Genomic DNA, 13,092 nt, shown 5'->3' with positions numbered 1-13,092 from the left:
TTAAAGCCAGGAACGTATCAATGTCTCTTTCTCTGACGAGAACCTCTCTTACCTTAGGGCTCCCACAGGAGCTATCTACAAATAAGCTGATAGCAAAGTGGGAACCCAAGTCATTTAAAAAAAGATTAGAAGTTGTGTAGAAGTTGGCTACTCAACTGCAGAGTTCTGGTTCAGGTCTAAATTGGAGGGCTTGGTGTAAACTCAGAGGCTGAGCAAAGACTTCTAGCTCTATTTTCCCTAAAATGCTAGTGCTGTCAGGATCAGAATGTTTGGGATTTGACCAACACACGAATGAACCCCAGTTCACTCGATTAACCACAGCGCAAAAAGCAAAGGAAACCAGGGTTGGGGATAAAGCCAGTGTCCCTGCCTCCGCTGAGCCCCAGCCCCTGACCAGACGAGGGAGCCACCCCCCTTAGAGAGCCCAGGGATGTGGGTCAGTCCCAGATGCACAAGGGTGAGCTTGCTGGAATCACAGCTTTCATTTTATCCAAACATGGCCTCCCTCAAAAAGTAAAAACCAAGAGAGGAACGTGGTTACTGATTTCACCGGAACTACAACTTTTCTTCTTCTTTCATTATATTTGTGTTTGTTTTTCCTTTAATAATTACATGGGAAATATCTGATGTGCAGAATGAGGGTTGAAATGATCTCTTTCGCTTTAGTTTCACAATCACAAGGAATAAGAGGAGATGCAAAACACTGCTGTGTTCTCATTCTAGCATAATTCAACCTTTTTGGCAGTTGAACTGTATGCCTGGCAACTGTGCAGTGGTGTTTTAGGAAGTATGGAGCAGGGCCTAGCAAAATAGGCTCTGAAGCTCAAGAGAGCCGGCGGTGACTCTGTGTGGAGGCCACAGGACTCCATAGGGAGCAAAGCTGAGTTTACTGCCTAGGCCTGATACTTCCAGAGGCAAACATCCCCCACTCCGCCCTTGGCTTCTCACAATCATGTGTGTATCTATTAGCAATGTACTTCGTTTCTTTACTTAGTAACAGCATTATCTCAGTGAAATTCTAACATTGGAGATCTTGTGGGTCATCATCCTGATAAGAAGCTGATTTCCTTTGTAATCTCTCATTTTTAAAAATACTCAAAGAGCTCAAATATGTTAACATTGCGTTTTAAGATGGTAAGTTATTAAATTACATGTTTATATGGAACATATAAATTACATCATATGTACAGCGTGTTATTTTTCTTAGGATAAAATATCATCAATTCTCTTTTTTTTCCATTAAAGTCCTCCTTTTCTCTGTTGAATGAGTAAATACATTCATAATAAAATGTTTCATTTGGAGATAATTATAGATTCCCAGGCAGGCATCAGGTATAATACAGAGAGGTCCTTTTTATCCTCTACCCACTTTCGCCCAGTGGTAGAATCTTGCAAACTTAGAGGACATTAGAACAACCAGCATATGGACATTGATGTGGTCAAGATAGGGAATGTCCATTGTCACAAGAATCCACCTTGCTCCCCTTATAAACACACCCACACATCCCAACCTCATTCTTAATTCCTGGCATCCACTAACCTGCTCTCCACTAACCTGACCTTCTCCCTTCAAGAATGTTCTATAAATGAGTGCAGTCAGGTGGTGTGCAGCCTTCTGAGAAGGACCCTTTCATTCAACATAACTCTCCGGAGATTCATCCAAGTTGTGGCCTATGTCAATAATTCAGTCCCTGTTTTCGGTGGAGTAGAATTTCATGGTATAGATGTAACAGTTTGTTTCACCATTTACCCATTGAAGGATGTCTGGGTTGATTCCAGACTTCACTGTCACAAACAATGCTGCTATGAGCTGTTGTGAACAGGATTTTGTGTGGTTATAAGTTTTCGTTTCTCTGGGAAAAATGCCCAAGAGTATAAATGGTACTGGGACATATGGTATTTGCAAGTTTGGTTTTATAAGAAACTGCCAAGCATTTTTGCAGCATGGCGGTACTGTCTGTCATCCCTACCGACCATGTGTGGGCGATGAAGTTTCCCCACATCCTCTCCAGCATTCGGTGCGGTCCCTCTGTCTTATTTTAGCTTTCTTGATAGATGTGCGGTGGCAGCTTTCTGTGGTGTTCACTTGCTGTTTCCTGAAGGCTAACAATGAGAGTACCTTGTCTGGTGATGATCTCCATCTATACCAGGAAATGTCTGTTCATGCCTTTTGCTCACGTCCTAATGGAATAGTTTGGATTTTTTTGTTTGTTTTTTAAGATTGAGTTTCAAGAGTTCTTTATTCTAAGTAATAGTCATTTGTCAGGTATATGATTGGCAAAATTCTTCCCAGTCTCTCGTTTGACTTTTCTCCTCTTCACAGGGTCCTTCGAGCAGCAGAAGTTTTAAATTTATCATCTTTTCTTTTTATGGGTCATGGTATTGATGTCAAGTCTAAGAACTCTGCCAACACCTAGATCTTGATGTGTTCCTCTATTTTTTCTATCGCTTTGCATTTGATGTATTTTGAAGTCTGTGATCCATTTTGTGTTAATTTCTGTATAAAGTCTGAGATTTAAATAGCATTTCACTGTTGTTTTTTTAACCTATGGACATTCAAGAGATACTGGCTTTAAATAATTAAAAAGAAACATTATCAGGAAGGGCTTCTATGTTTCTAACCCAAAGTAAAAAAAAAATTAAAAATTGAATGATAAAGGTGTCTATAAATAATTTTCTGAATTAGATTTTTAAATTAATTGACCCTATAAAAACTTTGCTGTGTGTTTCTATGTAGCTGTACCCACTTTCCATATAAAGATAAAATGTTGATGGCTTTAATGTCTACATTTGCCACACATGAGTTATTTTTCATAAAAGTTTTAGTCTTTTAGTCAAAAAGCATCCATTTTCCTCTGTGAAAGTGTGGGGTGTCCCGTGAGTGGGCACGACGGCGTGTGGGGAACTGGTGCTCATTTGGGGAACTTTCCACGGCCCCGGCTGAGTTGTCAGCATGACGTCAGCACCTGCGTCCTCACCACAAGAGCAACAACAGCAGGTGCAAACTTCTGTGTGTGGGGAAAGAATCCAACCATCACAAGAAAATATTACTCTGAAAATTCATCCATCAGTTCCCTTTAATTTTATGCCTAGCAGAATGACCCAGAATGACTGTCAGCAGTCAGTACTCATGAGCTCAACTTCTTAGGCTACTTCTTTTGTTGTATGAATGCTGTGTTCTTTTCTTTTCTTTTCTTTTCTTTTCTTTTCTTTTCTTTTCTTTTCTTTTCTTTTCTTTTCTCTTCTTTTCTCTTCTCTTCCTTTCTCTTCCTTTCCCTCCCTCCCTCCCTCCCTCCCTCTCTCTCTCTTTCTTTCTTTCTCTTTTGAGATGGAGTTTCCTCTGTTGCCCAGGCTGGAGTGCAATGGCACCATCTCAGCCCACTGCACCTTCCACCTCCAGGGTTCAAGTGATTCTCAGCCTCTCAAGTAGCTGGGATTACGCCACCACGCCCGGCTATTTTTTTTTTTTTTTTTTTTTTTTTTAGTGGAGATGGGGTTTCACCATGTTCGTCAGGCTGGTCTTGAACTCCTGACCTCAGGTGATCCATCCACCTAGGCCTCCCAAAGTGCTGGGATTACAGGCATGAGCCACTGCACCCAGCCTGTTTTCTTACTTTCAAAACCACCGTTGATGATAACGTCACGAGCCTTGTCTGCTTTCTTCAGTGCATAGGGGTAACTCCGGGCCAGCATGAGGCCGTAAGGGTTGAGATGGGAGCTGTCTTCATTGTGGCACACAGTCCACCTCCTAAAACTTTATCCACACTCATCTTTTAAAACATTAAAAACAGAACCAAAAGTTCCCTTTGTATTTTACACTAGAGGATTGGATCTGTACGTCCCAGGAGACCTTTGAGTGCTTCCTTCATTTTAATGAAAAATCCGCTTTATTCTTGCTTTTGATGAAAAAAAGATGGATCCTTCTCTTCAAGTAATTGGAAGCTGACTTCCTAAAAAATATTTTTAAAGTATATGCAGTTGGCGTCTGGGAGACGCTGAGAGTTGGGCTGTGGTTTGCCTCTGCCTCGGTGCCCCGACACTCCTCTTTTCTGACAGGATCAGGAAGGTGATGCTGGACAGGGACAGACAGCAGCCCCTCTGCTGCAGTTAACAGAATATTGGCAATAAATGCATTGAAGAAAGAAAATATAACCTTACCTTCAACAAGGGGGATGATTTAGAAAACCCAGACAGGCAGTCCACACGCTTTTGTTGCTTCAAATTTTGGAAAAGTGTCTCCAATTTAAAGGACTTCACTAACTAGGAAGTGGCCTCTCTACATTGTTTTTAGTTTTAAAACACACGTTAAAGTTTACATAAGTGTATATAAAGGGTATATACATTTCTAATGAGTAAAAAAATCTGCTTTGAGATTCATGAGTACTGGATGAAGCTCCAACACTTGATATTGGACAATCCTTTCTTTCAGTGTTTATTTTATTCTTGAGATAAAATTCAGTCAGGCACAGTGACTCATGCTTTTAATCCCAGCACTTTGGGAGGCTGGGGCAGGCAGATCACTTGAGCCCAGGAGTTTGAGACCAGCCTGGGCAGCATAGTAAAACCCAGTCTCTGCAAAAAATACAAAACTTAGCCAGGTGTGGTGATATATGCCTGTAGTTCCAGCTAGTCAGGAGGCTGAGAAGAGAGGATCCCTTGAGCCTGGGAGATTGAGGCTACAGTGAGCAAAGACATGGCATTTCCAGCCTGGGCAACATAGCAAGACCCCATCTCAAAGGAAAATCAGATAGTATAAAACTAGACCTAGTTTGTTGGGCATGGTGGCTCACGCCTATAGTCCCAGCACTTTGGGAGGCCGAGACAGGCAGATCATGAGGTCAGAAGTTCAAGACCAGCCTGACCAACATGGTGAAACCTCGTCTCTACTAAAAATACAAAAAATTAGCTGGACATGGTGGTGTGCACCTGTAATCCCAGCTACTCGGGAACTCGGGAGGCTGAGGCAGGAGAATTACTTGAATCTGGAAGGTGGAGATTACAGTGAGCTGAGATCACGCCATCGCACTCCAGCCTGGCTGATAGAGTGAGACTCCATTAAAAAAAAAAAAAAAAAAAAAAAAAAAAAAAACGAAAAACTTGACCTAGTTAACCATTCTAAAGTGTGCAGTTCAGGGGCACTTTCGCCATGACCGTGTTGTGTAACCATCACCTCTGTCTAATCCCCAGATGTTTCATCACCCCAAAAGGAAACCCTAAGCCCATAAGCAGTCCCCATTTCCCTCCCCCTCCACCTCCCATCAATAGTGCCTGCTATCCAGCTCCATGGGTTTGCCCATTATGAATATTTCTTCTAAATGAAATCATTGAATCTAAGGTCTTTTGTGCCTGGCGTCTTTCACTTAGCATAGTACTTTTGAGGTTCATCCATGTTGTACATGTATGAGCATTTCATTCATTTTGATGTTTTTTTTTTTTGAGATGGGGTCACACTGTATCATCCAGGCTGGAGTGCAGTGGTGCAATCTTGGCTCACTGCAGCTTCTGCCTCTCAGGTTCAAGTGATTCTCCTTCCTCAGCCTTCTGAGTAGCTGGAACTACAGGCGAGAACACCCATGCCCAACTAATTTTTGTATTTCTAGTAGCAATGGGGATTTGCATTTTGGTTAGGCTGGTCTTGAACTCTTGACCTCAAGTGATCTGCCTGCCTTGGCCTCCCAAAGTGCTGGGCTTAAAGGTGTGAGCCACTACACCCAGACCATTTTCATGGTTTAAATAAGATTTTATTAACCCCTCTTGCTTCACTTTCATTCATTTAGTTTCATCAATGACATGCTTGGACTGGACTTATTAAGAGTGTGGTGTGTTTGTGTGCATGTGTGTGTGTGTGTATGTGCATGCATATGTACTATTCATGCATGTGTTTCTTTTAAATCATGTGAATGTAATTAAATATTGAAAGAATGGATACACACACAAAAATTTGAACAAAATGGTTGTTTCTCATATGGAATATTTAAATCTGTTACATTTACACTGATTTAACATATTTTTAAGCGTCTATACGTGACAGTAGAGTAGGAAATAACTTCAGGTTTTCATTGTGTAGTCATCTTCTTAAATGAAATTTCCTGTGACTTTTGTACTCACTGCCTCTTTTTAATAGGTAGAATTTATTTAAAACACTTAGCACTATTTTCCCTCTGTGAGTTTTCATGACTACTGAAGTTCTCAGATGGGAAATACAGCCATGGACCAAATGCTATTTATGTATTTAAACACCAGAGTACTCTTTTCTCCAACATCTATTACTTTCACAACATTTGAACAAAGACTCATATTCACTCACATTTTTGCTTTTTCTAACAAAAAGGTATGTTTCATTAATCAATTAATTAACAAGTTTTACTTTCAAAAATGTTTGCTTATAAGGAAACGGCAATTTTGAAGCATGTCTATTGTTAAAAAAATTTAAATTCCAGGTTGTTTTTGAAAGAAATGTTTTCTCTTCTCTGAGATTTTTCAAAAGTCTTAGGATAAGGCCATATCTGTGTTTAGAAAATGATTCTGGTTTCATTTTGATGACTATAAACTTCTGTACATTTTATTATTTCCAATTAACTCATTGATTGCATTGCTAAAAAAAAAAAAAAAAAACAAACTCCAACAGTGACAGTTTCATTCGTAGATGTATATTTAGTATGTTTGAGTTCTTACCCTGTTACAGAAATTTAAATAAGTTATATAACCTAAAAGCTCTAAATTTATCAGTGTGCCATGTGTATTAAGAACTATTTTAGCATTGCGACTTTAAATGGAAGGACATTGAGTGTCCTAATGTAGTTTGTACATAAAGTAATAAGTACCCTTAATGCCACACCCTAGAAATAATTGGCCTGTCGAAGGACAAGACATTAGGAAAATCACCTTTTAGATGATGTATGTTGTATAAGGTTTTGCTGCCGAAAGATATGAGCTCAAGTTTATCTGAACTGGTGTATCTGCAGTAGCAGTCAACTGCTGTTGCTAATATACCACATGGAAAGCAATCTACAACTGAAGGGAAAAGATCACATTAAAATATGGGAAAGCGGTGGATAAAGACCCGAGCAGTTCTGCGCTTCCCAGGGACGATGCCTCTGACCAATGAGCTCACCTAACAGACTCGAAGTTTCAAAGTATCTCATTTGCTCAATACCTTGCACAGCTCTGGACCAATGTGCTATAGGTGAATATGTGGGGATTAGCATCGCTTTTTGCTCTTCCAGGGTAGAGAGCATCTTGCATTCATAACAAAATCCTCAAAGCTCCTTTGTTCTCACTCTCCCCAGAAAGCAGGCGTCTACCGTGTCTTATTTAGGAGCGATGAGGAATGGAATAGCTCACAGAGGTGTCCCTAGTTTCTTGTTCAAAACCTCCTGCTTTCCCTGATAATGTGGGTGTTCCGGTCAGCTTGAAAATTAGCAAGTCGATCTTATCGTCTATATAATATTATTATATAATAATGGGTTCAGAGAGAGAGTCTTACTTGTAAAGTCAGGGGCCATGGAAAATGGGGAATGGGTTTAGGGGATGTCCTGAAATGTATCAACTGGTGCTGAATGAAATCTTGTCCCACTGTCTCTAGCACCAGGAGGCTTTGCTATACATGAAGTATTTATTGCACACTCGGTAAATATGGCTGAAACAATCACGTTAACTCATTCAGCTCTCAGAGGAAAACATGAAATCCACACATCTACAAGAAACCGTGAGGACCGGAATGGTGATGGGAAGATAGATATTAGTGTCAGCCTTTTGCTCATGCAGCTGCAAGGACTTAAGGAAAGATTCAACAGCTTTAATCAAACTCTTTTCTCCTTCTTGTGTGACAGAAAAAAATTGCATGACTGGAGGAACGATAGAGAATGAATGCCCACAAATATTGTCCCAGTTACCTCCACACAGGGGGACAGCATAATTATGTCTTGAGGTCTTAGGTGTATCAGAACGTTCTGTATCCATCTCCCTAGAGCCTTCTAGGCCATGTAATGCAGCATTTGTTAAGCGCCTACTGTATCCCAAATGATGTGCTAGACACTGTCAATGCAATTCTTCGTATCTTTAAGTAGATAACTATGCAGACGACCAGAGGAGTTTGCTAGCTAGGAAGACTCACCCAATCTGCCGTGGCATCTGTCCATTTGACACAAAACATGTTCTTGCAGAACGAGAGATTAACTGAACTCAAAAGAGTGGGCTTTTAAGTATCAAAAGGTTTTTTTTTTTTTTTTTTTTTTTTGTAGCTAGGTTCTACTTTCTTCTAATTTATCTCAAGGAATAGAAGAAGAAATTAAACACTTCGCATTTATTGATCATTCTCAGTGTTCCAGACACTGTCTCTGGTCCACTAGATACCGCGTCTGTTGCACAGCTTAAACAAATTCGATGATGCATTTTAAACTCTTCAGGATTAATGTAGCCTTTATTTTTTAAACTTCCTGCCTTTCCCTAGAAAAATGGAAACAAAGTTAATTTTAAAATAGAAACAAACTTAATTTTAAAACTTAGTTTTTAAAATTTTTCAAATATATCTGACAAAGCAGGGGATGGAGGAGGAGGTTAATGGACCATCACTGGCATGTCAGGTTGGTTAGAAGTCCCGAATCATCCCTAGCTGTCTGCCTGCTCTAGTTTTTTATTATTCCATATCATTTTGTTTTGTTTTATTTCTGAACTAAGATACAATCTAGTACACAGAATTTATATGCATATTATTAACACCGTAAAAACAATATTTCAAAGAGGACAGACTCATAAAGATGGTGAAGCTTCAGGAAGAAATGGCATAAAACTCAAAAACCTAAAGTAAAAAAAAATAGCTGAACAAAATGCCAGGGATTCTCGCTGTTTACTGCAATATGGTCTGATTCTGACTGTGTATGCTTTTTAAAATACTCTCACAAGAGTTGTAGGGTGTTGTGTCTTATGTAAGCATGCTGTTGTCTGTGCATTCTTTTCCCAACTACTACCTAAGATTCTCAAGTGTGTAATCTGGAGAAGTCATTGAGTGTGGCCCTGGTGCAGCACTTAGTTAGTTAAAGGCACAAAACAGAAACCCCACCCCAAATTTTGAAACAGAGCCCCAGGTAAATCTGTGCTACTATGCAGCGGAATTAGATATAGATTTCTACAATGTCTACCTCACCCTCAGTAGCCTGCTTATTCTCAGGTTCAACCCTGCACAGGATGAAGCTCTATCTAGCCCTGCAGTGCTTGTGATCAATTAAAAAGCTCGGATTTAGGAGACTAAAGAAAATTCATTCTACTCAGCCCAGTAACACTATCTTTGCAAATAAGATTAAAAAAATAAATAAAAGAAGGTATCCCTTTTATTAGTAGTAGTATCTTTCTGGAAGAAATAATTTATACAGTTGAAGATGTCATAAGAAGGAATGAAAACAAGCATCTTCAGGTTTATTTTGAGAATCAGATTTTCCTGCTCAACTGGAGGCCCATGTTTCTCTAGAGGACCTTTCTTGGAATCTTTGTCCCTTATTCTAAAATATGTGTCACTATGCCTAAGAGTTGAGCCAGTTCAGTGAGGGACCAATTAGATTTACCAGGTCTCATGTTTCAGAATGATTCACATAATGTTTCCTTGCTTTGTCTAATAATTTGTGTATTGTATGCAAACATTAAATATTATTTTTTCTTTTCTTGTCATAATTTTGTAGGATTGGGTGCTTAGACATATGTAAAACCTGTGTCCCGATATGCTTATGTACATGAGCATAAAGAAAATTAAGAAAATATGGGGTTAGTGAATGTTCTGTTAGGATAGAGAAATCAAAAAAGGAAACAACCACAAAAACTTCACTAAAGAATCATTATGGGTATAGTTGTACTAAAGTGTTAATGAAAAATTGGATGTAATAACATATTCTCAAAATGTTAAAATAGTAAAATTTTAAAATTAAAGGAAATGTAAGCTACTGTTAAAATAGCTAAAATAGCTATTTTAATAACTGGGGAAAATAGGTTTTAGGAAAAATAGCTAACTCATGCGGGGCTTAGTAGCTAGGTGATGGGTTGGCAGGTGCAGCCAACCCCCGTGGCACACATTTACCTATGGAACAAGCCTGCACATCCCGCACATGTATGGCAGAACTTAAATGAACCAGTTGCAGTGATGTGACTTAACAAAGCTCCTCCTGGGCTTTAGGAAGCGGATGGGAAGGAACTTGCCAAGAGCAGGAGGCTGGTGTGAGCCCAGGGACCCCGAGGCGCCAGTCTCCCCGAAGCTGCCCTTATACGCGCTGCTGGCAGGGTGTGTCCCCTAGCACAGAGGGAGACGGTGATGAACCCTCATCACTCTTGTGCTTTGGGAAGACCCCTCTCATGGGGGCATTCATCCTCCGATTTTATGTTAACTTAAAAGTCAAGTGTTCATTTCTCATAATGCAGTGTATATTCCTTACAGCAAAATTTGTGAGTTATATCTGAAAAGAAGAAGTAGGGTATCAATCATCTTTCAAACTAGTAGTGAATAAGCTTTGAATTTTAGAAAAGGTATTGTAGATTTTATTGCGTTTTATATATTTCTTACATATATAGAAATATACTTCTTTATATGTTTCTTATGTATACATATTTATGTATTTCTTATACATAAATATATTTCTATGTTTCTTATATATTTATGTTTCTTATTTATAAATATTATACATACACACATAAGCTTACATATAATCCCTATGGACTCTTTTATAACCTGCCTTTTTATGTAATCATATATCATGAAGAATTTTTCATGTCAAGAATTATCCTTATTATAAAATTAATACCTCTTCAATTAAAATTTTAATACCTCGTAGAGTTAACATGCCTTTCTTCTTGACCCGCAAATGCTAAACGAGGCCCTTAATATAAACTGTTTATTATTTTATCAGTAAAATATGATAGAAAAATACATCCAAGGCCTGGAAACAATATAGTTGGAGAGACCATTAAGAATTAGTCCTGCCGGGCGCGGTGGCTCAAGCCTGTAATCCCAGCACTTTGGGAGGCCGAGACAGGCGGATCACGAGGTCAGGAGATCGAGACCATCCTGGCTAACACGGTGAAACCCCGTCTCTACTAAAAGAATACAAAAAACTAGCCGGGCGTGGTGGCGGGCGCCTGTAGTCCCAGCTACTCGGGAGGCTGAGGCAGGAAAATGGCGTGAACCCGGGAGGCGGAGCTTTCAGTGAGCTGAGATCCGGCCGCTGCACTCCAGCCTGGGTGACAGAGCAAGACTCTGTCTCAAAAAAAAAAAAAAAAGAATTAGTTCTAAGTTTACCTTAGGGCTGAGTTAAAATCAGTTAAGAGGGAATGTACTCGCAAGAGTCTCTAAAGTCAAGATTTAAATATCAGTGTGCAGAGTACTTGCATATGCCATTTCCTTGTGTTATTAGGTTGGTGCAAAAGTATTGCCGTGGCAAAAACCGCAATTACTTTTGCACCAAATGAATATTTCATGCAATCTTTTTCCTTTACATTAGGCATATTTTCTTTGGTTAAAAAAAAAATCAACTGGGGAAAATATTAATATCTGTGTAGGACTGAGAGGGAGTGTTGCTGAGTACAGAAAACACAGTCTTAGGGGTTGATCTGATATGTGCTGGCACCCACGCCACCTGGTCCTCCCTGCAGGTCTTAGAGTTCATGCTCGACTTCCTGGGAGAACAGCAGTTTCCTTATATGAAGAGTCAAGGCAGTGATATAGCCACAGTACCCTCTTCCTAGGTTTCTGAGAGCTCTGGGTAAACCAATGCTTGGCCAAGGGCCTGGCAGACAGTGAGTCCTCAATGAATCCCAATTTCCTCTTCGAAGTTTATATCATCGCAGGAAAGTCAGGCAATCAATGACAATTGTCAGTTACCATCGATTATAACATATTTCTTGTATCACACCTAAAAGTCAAAACTATAGCTGTAACCTAGTTATCAGTTATTGATAAAAGATAAAATTATGTAACTTTCATATATTTGAAAATAGTCATTTTTTTATTGTTGTTACTGTGTTTTCTCTGGCCAGCAATCTTGCTTAATTTAATTTTGGTTCATTCAGTTAGTGAACAAATCCAGAATTATTTATTGTGTGCAATACACTGACTATTGCATAGTTATCTGTATTTTTGTCCTCTAAACTTTCTGTAATTTATTCTATTGAAAAGTTGTAAAAATCATATTATTGCATAATCATATTACAAAAAAATTTTTATGAGTGCTTTTAAAAAATGTGTTGAACTAATTTTTATGCCTTTTGCTGACTGCCCAAGAATTTACTTGGCTATTTTTACATTACAAAGCTTAGTTTCTTGTTTAGTATTTTCTCTTCATGAACAAGTTTTTAATACACTTTAAAAGAAACTAAGAAAGAAGAAGGAAAAGGAATAAACACCAAAAAGAAACTTAAACAGGCTTTAAGTTTTTTTAAAAATACGAAAATATGGAGACAGTTTCCTCCCTCCTTCCCTCCCTCCCTCCCTCCCTTCCTTCCTTCCTTCCTTCCTTCTTCCATGGAGACAGTTTTCTCCCTCCCTCCCTCCTCTCTCCCCCTCCCCCTTCCCTTTTCCCTTCCCTTCCCTTCCTCTTCCCTCCCCTCCCTCTTCCCTCTCTTCCCCTTCCCTTCCCTTCCTTCTTTTCAATAGTAATATGCTAAGAATATAGAAGGAGCAGTTCAGAAGCCACCGGGGCCTCCTGGAGCACATTTCTGGTTTCCTTGCAGACTAAATTGAAAGTACGAGACCCCTCCACCTGTTGCTCCTGACAGCTACTGTTAAGAGAAAGCAACTTCTTAGGGCCTTACCTGGTTTCCCACTGAGCTCCTTGAGTGAAGCTGAGTCACACTCTCCTATGACTTTCTTCCTTATATGTCAATCAGTTTACAATTTTTGTTGGAACAGTACCCTTTAAACTTTATCAGTTATACTTCATTGAAGATTTTTTTTAAGAAAACTAAAATTTCAAAAGAAAACTATAAGGACTATTGCCTACATAGTGTGTAGTGACTTTAAATATAACCTTTGTAAGGAAAGTGGTGAAACAGTGTAGCAGTATCAACCACAGTCTCCTGCCTCAGTTATATGTGGAGTATATTGTGTGTTTCTGC

At 39.3% G+C, this 13,092-nt stretch overlaps 1 protein-coding gene across 1 annotated transcript in view; it reads left to right on the top strand.

Annotated features, from left to right (window-relative positions):
• The window catches only part of CSMD1 (CUB and Sushi multiple domains 1), a 2,044,058-nt gene that overhangs the window by 1,999,093 nt on the left and 31,873 nt on the right, over nt 1–13,092 (top strand). The window lies entirely within an intron of this gene.

Source organism: Rhinopithecus roxellana, chromosome 9 (genome assembly GCF_007565055.1).
Source record: "Rhinopithecus roxellana isolate Shanxi Qingling chromosome 9, ASM756505v1, whole genome shotgun sequence".
NCBI classification, from domain to species: domain Eukaryota; kingdom Metazoa; phylum Chordata; class Mammalia; order Primates; family Cercopithecidae; genus Rhinopithecus; species Rhinopithecus roxellana.
The sequence above is the reverse complement of the archived record's forward strand: the minus strand, read 5'-3'. Positions and strand labels throughout refer to the sequence as shown.